Raw genomic sequence first — 8,436 nt, 5'->3', positions numbered from 1 at the left:
GCAGAGAGAGTAGAGAGAGGTTACTATCTGGAGTGAATAATTGATGGAGGGGGTTAGCAAACTTAACCTGTTAAGTAGATAAAATCTACCTGTAATAACAGAGAAAATATGGAAGGAGATCTTTAGGTGATGTAAACTGGCATAGCTCTCTTGGGACTAATGGGGTTTTCACCTTCACAATTCTTTGCTTTCTAATATTTCATTAGTCCATTCAAGTGCATAGATCTACCATGCTTTAATTTGATCATATTGTCCTTCCTTTTATTGCACTCCTTAACCCTTACCCATGAAGAAAAAGGCGTGTAAATTAATCCATAATGATTAATTCATATACCCTTCATATCATATCTATAATGATGCATTTTCTCCAATACCCTTGCCATTTCCTGCTGCAATATTTTTAACAGCAGAGCAGATGGGGACCGGTTGCTTGCAAGTAAGCTTTGTTTTGGAGGTTTGGAAGAAATTGGTTTAATTTACAATAGAATGAAAAGTGACATTTGTAAAGATGGTAAGAGTGAAATGCCAGGATCCATTATACTGATAATTCTACAAATGCACCAGCATTCTCGTTTGGCGAGGTAATACTCAAAACCCATCAACATTAACTTGCTAAACCTATTGCATCTTTAATGGCAAATTTCCAAATCTCTCCCCTGCCAAACATCTTCTTGTAATAAATGAGAGTGAGAGACAGAATATAATTTCTTTCAGATAAACTTCTAAGGTTTGAGGTAGAATCAAATCACAAAAGTCCCAGTTGGTTGTGGTTTTGAAGCAGCCAGTGTTGGTGCATGGATTGCCCTCGGGTCAAAGGTGGTGAACTAGAGGCAATCCGTTTGCTAAGCAGGGCAGTACATGCACTAGCATTCTATGCCTGTAGTCCAAGTTAAGGGGGCCAGGTTAGAGTCAGCAGCCTGTCACTGGGGTGGGACCCTAGGGACATTTCGTATTATGCAGTGGCATACCTGAGGGGGGAAGGGGTGCAAATGCCCTGGGAGCTACACTGGGCTCTGTGACCCACCCCAGGTACAACGAGAACTGCGCCAAGAGTGGACTGCAGCCACTCTCAGCGTGGTTCCACACTGCTCTGAGAGGGGAGCGGAGCAGAAGTGTGTAGATTAGCAAGTACGTGGCTGAAATGCATGCATCTCTCTAGGTTCTGTTTTTTAAAAAAATTATTTGATGGTATGGAGTGGGAGGGGAAGGAGACAGGAAGCTGCTGAAAGTCAGTGTCCAACAAAAAGATCGTTCCTTGTCCCCAGAATATATACTCACAATATCAACCAGATGCGGAAGAGACCCAGTAAATAGACTCTGGGAGGGATGCTATGCTGGGATTGAATAGGGAATGTTGCTCTCCCCCTGTTAAATATAAGAGAGCCCACTGTTCAAAAGTTATCTTTTAGCCCACTCAGCAGGGGAAACTTGCAATGAGATGATGTCCTGTCAAACATTTTGTTTTATTACCTGTTTGTTGCAAGAGAAAGGAGATGTGAGGCCACTGCTTTCATCAGCAGCCACGCTTTTTCCCCTGAATCATCTAATTTGGGCAAAACACCATGGGATGAGTGATTCATCAGAAAGTCAAGTCCATTGAAGCAAGCAGAGTTCTTCCTTTTATTTTCCTTTCTTAATTCTGTTCCTTTGTTTTGTTTTTTTAAAGAAAATGGATCACGATTTCTTTCCTTTAGAAGCACTAACTAATGTTCACACTGAGGTTTGTGACTGTTCAGAATTGGAACACTCACAGGGCTGTTTTGTTTTGTTTTTTAATCTGATTGTGCAAACTTTGACGTATTGGCTCCTTGATATTTGTGTATTCTTTTTTTCATTCTCAGTCTTGTTTGGAGAAAAGCCTCCTCCATCCAAAATCTGGCATTTAGAGTTGCAAGGAAGATGACATGAGGTTTTCATTAGAGAGTGGTATGGCAAGTTGCTAAAGCATGGATTATGTGGTAATAAAAATACACTGGGTGATATCGATGTCAGAGGACCTAATTTACTGATGAGGAGGCCTAAAACATACTTCCTGTGCAGTGATTGCAGAAGTGCCTCGGCCTGAACTCTTTCTTTGCTAGCCCTCTACCTCTGCCTTATTTCTCTGGTCCAACAATAATGTAGATAAGGACAGGGTACTTTCATTAGCATGGATGGCTGTCAGTTTGGGTGGCCAGATTCTGAACTTGATCGAAGTCCACCTTAGAGGATGAAGGGCATGTCCATGGGACCTCTTTGAAACATACAATCAGCAACCTAATTTTTGCAGCTACTGAGGTATCACAGAAGACTCCTATTGCTAGCCCTAAGATTAACCCTTGTTCCCATAACATCACTGCCATTTGGCCAGGTAAGACAGGGCTCAGAGATACAAAAATGTGCTGTTTATCAGCTTGCTCTCTACTGCTTTAAAAAAGTTGAAATTCCCTACAATACTTGGTGATGTTCCAAATTTGTCTTGTTTTCAGCCATCATCAGATTAGGCTGGAAAGGGCGAGCATGATGCTATTTAACTTCTTTGCTGGAAATAAGGAGCTCCTAAGCCAATGAGTCTTTGCCCATCAAATCCTAGAATTCCTGCATCATCCAACTCTTTTGTTGCTTGCTGGAACAATCTGTTGCACTGCCATGGAGGGCATGGAGGGAGAAGAGCCCAGGGCAGCACTCCTCCACTTCCTGTGGGGACCGAAGAGGTCTGGTGCCAGCTGACCTATGGCGCCAGACCATGTTTCCACCACTGTCCTTTGCTCTGACTTCATCCTAGTCTAGCTGCGCTCGCTGCAAAGGCAGAAGGCAGGACATAGGGCCAGGAATGGGAACTGAAAAAAGGAGCCAGGCTGGAGCTCAGTAGCAGTAAGGGACTTGGGGCACTGTGATCAGGGCTTCTGAGAGGAATTTTATCAGGAGTACAAAGCTTCTTTGGGGCCCCTTAAAGGGGAAGGGGGCAATAGTGACAGGCAGAATGGGGGGGGCAAAATAGGTCAGGGGGAGGGTACTGACAGCCAGAATAGTCTTTGGACTCAGGTCTACCAGGCTTCTTGATGCAGAGCCCAGGTCTACCCAAACATGTGCCATTGGCAGCTAGATAAAGTAATATGGAAAACCAAACACACTCCTGAGCCTCTCTAAATTCTTTGAAATATAGAAAATTCACTGCAGAAAATTAGCATCTTCATATTTGCCTTCACAGTAGAATGGGCAGTGTGCTGTGTACACCAAAATGAACTTCTGCAGCAGCTGTAGTCTTGCAGCTGTGTCCCTGAGCTCCGATACACTCCTTTGTGGTTATTGGATCCACAAGCCAAAGAGTTAGTGTAGCAGGCCAGTTTCCTCCCAGATTTGACACTGTGTTAAGGAGGGTCATGTATGCATTTGTGGGCCTGGTGTGTATGGCTTGCAGCAGCAGTTGCCACTCCATGCCCGTGGTTGTGCCCCCAACATCATGCACAAGCAGAGAGTTCAGGTGAGATAGGAAAATGTAAGAGTCCAGGAACTTTCTGGGCCCCCTCCTGTGACTCCTGGGCCCTCTTTCTGACCCTGGGCCCAGGTACAACTTACCCCCTTTACCGCTGTCTCCTGGGCTGTGACTGTGATAGGATGCTCCAGCTCCTTTTGTGCCTAAGACCTTATAATCCCTGTCTGCCAACAACTTTCCAAAGGTATATTTATCTGGGTGGGTGGGGGGGAACGGGACTGATGAGACTCTACATTTTTAAAACATTCATAGCTCAATCCTATCCAACTTTCCAGCACCAATGCAGCCCCGGTGCAGTCCTGAGATAAGGGTACAAACATTCCCTTACCATGAGGAAGCCTTCGTGACTGCCACCACCACCACCACCACCACAGGATGCAGCTTGAGTCCTTTTGGCATGGCAGAATCGATGCAGGGAAGTTAGGAAAATAAGTGACTCTGTGTTAATTTTTTGAAAATTACCTTGCCTAGTGTGGTGTGGCTATGGGACATCATGAAGAGTTTTTCCGATATGCTCTTATCTCACTTTATAGTTTCTTTTCTTAAAGCTGAAGATAGTACCTCCACCCTGAAGTTCAAAGTAATTTTTGCTTTGCTTCAAAATGAAATGTAACACTTTGAGTTTGAAAAACTCACTGATACTGACTTGTGATTACTCTGCCCACACAGCTCCTACAGAGACAATTATCCATCAGTGTTTTGACCAATTCTTCAATGAATTATAGCCCATGACTATGTAAATTCTGCACAGTGATGCTGCAGCCGCTCCACTGCATCCTGTGGGGGAATTTTGGCTGCTGGAGATCTCCACTGGGTAAGGGACATTTGTCTCCTTCCCCCAGGGTATGCCCTAGCAGCCACAATGGGTCAACTTGGACCAGCACCACTGATAATGCTGGTGCAAATCCAAGTTGATCCATGCAGGCAGATCAGGCCCAGGAAGGGGGCTAGGATACAACTTAAGAACATAAGAACATAAGAACATAAGAACAGCCCCACTGGATCAGGCCATAGGCCCATCCAGTCCAGCTTCCTGTATCTCACAGCGGCCCACCAAATGCCCCAGGGAACACACCAGATAACAAGAGACCTCATCCTGGTGCCCTCCCCTACATCTGGCATTCTGACTTAACCCATTTCTAAAATCAGGAGGTTGCGCATACACATCATGGCTTGTACCCCATAATGGATTTTTCCTCCAGAAACTCGTCCAATCCCCTTTTAAAGGCATCTAGGCTAGACGCCAGCACCACATCCTGTGGCAAGGAGTTCCACAGACCGACCACGCGCTGAGTAAAGAAATATTTTCTTTTGTCTGTCCTAACCCGCCCAACACTCAATTTTAGTGGATGTCCCCTGGTTCTGGTATTATGTGAGAGTGTAAAGAGCATCTCCCTATCCACTCTGTCCATCCCCTGCATAATTTTGTATGTCTCAATCATGTCCCCCCTCAAGCGTCTCTTTTCTAGGCTGAAGAGGCCCAAACGCCGTAGCCTTTCCTCATAAGGAAGGTGCCCCAGCCCCGTAATCATCTTAGTCGCTCTCTTTTGCACCTTTTCCATTTCCACTATGTCTTTCTTGAGATGCGGCGACCAGAACTGGACACAATACTCCAGGTGTGGCCTTACCATCGATTTGTACAATGGCATTATAATACTAACCGTTTTGTTCTCAATACCCTTCCTAATGATCCCAAGCATAGAATTGGCCTTCTTCACTGCCGCCGCACATTGGGTCGACACTTTCATCGACCTGTCCACCACCACCCCAAGATCTCTCTCCTGATCTGTGACAGACAGCTCAGAACCCATCAGCCTATATCTAAAGTTTTGATTTTTTGCCCCAATGTGCATGACTTTACACTTACTGACATTGAAGCGCATCTGCCATTTTGCTGCCCATTCTGCCAATCTGGAGAGATCCTTCTGGAGCTCCTCACAATCACTTCTGTTCTTTACCACTCTGAAAAGTTTGGTGTCGTCTGCAAACTTAGCCACTTCACTGCTCAACCCTGTCTCCAGGTCATTTATGAAGAGGTTGAAAAGCACCGGTCCCAGGACAGATCCTTGGGGCACACCACTTTTCACCTCTCTCCATTGTGAAAATTGCCCATTGACACCCACTCTCTGCTTCCTGGCCTCCAACCAGTTCTCAATCCACGAGAGGACCTGTCCTCTAATTCCCTGACTGTGGAGTTTTTTCAGTAGCCTTTGGTGAGGGACCGTGTCAAACGCCTTCTGAAAGTCCAGATATATAATGTCCACGGGTTCTCCCGCATCCACATGCCTGTTGACCTTTTCAAAGAATTCTATAAGGTTCGTGAGGCAAGACTTACCCTTACAGAAGCCATGCTGACTCTCCCTCAGCAAGGCCTGTTCGTCTATGTGTTTTGAGATCCTATCTTTGATGAGGCATTCCACCATCTTACCTTACTTGTGCCAGCAGTGCTGATCCTGCCCCCTCCAGGTCTCAAGTCTCCCAACCCTGTCCCCATCTCCTCCCATTTCCATCACCTCCCCACCCTTCGCGCCCTCCTTTGCCCCTGTGCCAGACTTACCCAGTTTGGCAGGCCTCAGCATGACTCAGCATGACTGCCATGGGAAGGCTCCAGCCTTCTCATTGCCATGCCAGCTATGTGCTGTCACAAAGTGCTTTGTGGCCTTTTTGGTGACAGTGCGCCACTGCAGAACATGTGTTCTGCCGGTGGTGAAGATGGATAGGACTGCGCCATTACCTTTACCAGCTACCTTGAAATAAATGTTCATGGTTCCAAAACCTCAACAGATTTATGTGCTCAGGATATTGGAAGGCTGTGAGATAGCTCAATGAAGAAAAATGACCATATTGTAAGAAGAAACAGACATCTCTAATTGCTTCTTTTTTCATTTCTCATTACAGTAAAAATACGAGAGCCAAAATTGTTTCAGAGAACGTGCTCCTACCAATTAGTCAGCTAAAGACAATTAAGGCTTGTTGCTCTGCTAATGGTGAGGGTTGCAATATTTTATCAATTGGTTAGATCAGGAGTGGCCAGCCTGAGGCATGAGGTGCCAGTGATGGCACTCGACCACTTTCTGAGAGTCACACACCAAGTCACCAAAAATTTTTGAAAAACATTTAAATTATAACAAAGAATGCACCACAGAAGTTCATCTGAGGACAAAAAGGGGGTGAAGCAGAGCGGGACTGGGCTGTGCAGAAGGGCAATGAATGCACCTTTATATGGACTTCAGGACAGGTCTTAATTTTAATTTTAATTTAGACATGTTTGGATTTCCTAACAAAAATCCAAAATAAATTTGGATGTCTTTTGCAAAAAGCAGCCAGGCAGGAGGCAGCAGGACTCTGGACTGGGGCCATGGCCTGGTGTCCATTTAACAAAGGAATGAAAGGCCAGCATAAATTGGCTGTAGAGACTGCAGAGAAACTGAATGAATTTGTTGCAACTGTCTTCACTACAGAAGTCACCGGCAGGGCCAGCCCATCTATAAGGTCTAGTGAAGCAAATGCTTTCTGCAGCTGGCTGGGGAGCGAGGCAAATTGCCGGGGGTGCCTGCTGCCTACTCTAGCTTGCCCGCCAACCCAGAAACTTCAGCCTGTGTTCTGTTCCTCTTCTCACATGCTACAAGAAAAGGAGCAGGTGTGCAGGTCCACCTCTTCCTACAGCACTGCTAACACAGGCCAACAATTGCAATGGCACAGCTGGAGGAGGAAGTCATTTTGGTGCTGCCACCTGAGCCTGACTGTGTGCAGTTCTGATCGCCACACCTCAAGAAGACTGTTGTAGGGCTGGAAAAGGTGTGGAAGGGAGGTAACCAAAATTATCAGAGGGCTTTTGATAGGGAAAAGCCCCAACATTCGGGACTTTTTAGCTTGGAAAAAAGACAAGAATGTGATTGAACCTGTTAAAATTAGGCATGGTGTGGAGAGAGTGGACAGAGACAAGGTTTTTTTCCCTCCCTCTCAGGGGAGGAATAACTGAAACCCATTGATGGGAGTTTCAGGACTGGCAAATGCACAAAATTCATCTATGGGAGCTGAGACTACAAGAAGAGGTGATGGTCCCTAGTTTGGATTGCTTTAAAAGGGGATGATACAAATTAGTGAAGAACAAATCAAGTAAAGTTACTAGTCAGTCGTCAACAAGGGCTACATACCGCCTCAATGCTCACAGGCAGTATGCACAGAACCAATGGTGGGAGGGAGGCATGCCTTTCTCTCCTACTTGTGGGCTTCCACCAGACATCTGGTGGGCCACTGAGGAAAATAAGATGCTGGGCTTGATGGGCATATGGGCACAACTTTTTTCTCCACACTTATTACTAATTGCAGATCATGTATGCTGGGGCTGTTGTTAGCTGCATAGGGGAGGACACACAGGGCACAATCCTAACCCACTTTCCAACACTGACATAAGGGCAATGCAGCTCTTAGGTAAGGGAACAAACATTGCCTTACCCGGAGGAGGCCTCTGTGAATGCCCCCCCCCAACTGCAGGATGCAGCACATGTCCCATTGGCACAGCTATGCCAGTGCTGGAAAGTTGGTTAGGCTTTGGGCCACAGGCATGTTTTCCTCTCTGCAGCTAATAGCAATTCGGGGTGTAATCCTTACCTCGCATTGCCCTTGGTGCTGGAAAGTTGGTTAGGATTGCGCCCTCAGAGTACAACTTGCATCAAAAAATCCATGGTATCCTTCAGTCTCGAAAGACCATAGTATCGCACTCTGAATAGTGGTTCTGGAACAGAGTGTTCTCTCCAGTGCGCGACGCCTGGGTAAAGTAGATATGGAGGATAGACTGTTACCCATGCAGCAAATCCCCCCTCTCCACGTCGCTGAAATGGTCCAATGGAAAGGCAAAAGCCAATATGGTTGGTTCCAGCGGCATCGCAGGAGTTGCCAGAACGTGACTGTGTTCAGCCATGAACTGCCTCAGGGACTCCGGCTCCGAATTTTGCCTC

This window comes from Tiliqua scincoides, chromosome 2, assembly GCF_035046505.1.
Source record: "Tiliqua scincoides isolate rTilSci1 chromosome 2, rTilSci1.hap2, whole genome shotgun sequence".
Classification (NCBI taxonomy): Eukaryota; Metazoa; Chordata; class Lepidosauria; order Squamata; family Scincidae; genus Tiliqua; species Tiliqua scincoides.
This window is presented reverse-complemented; position numbering follows the sequence as displayed.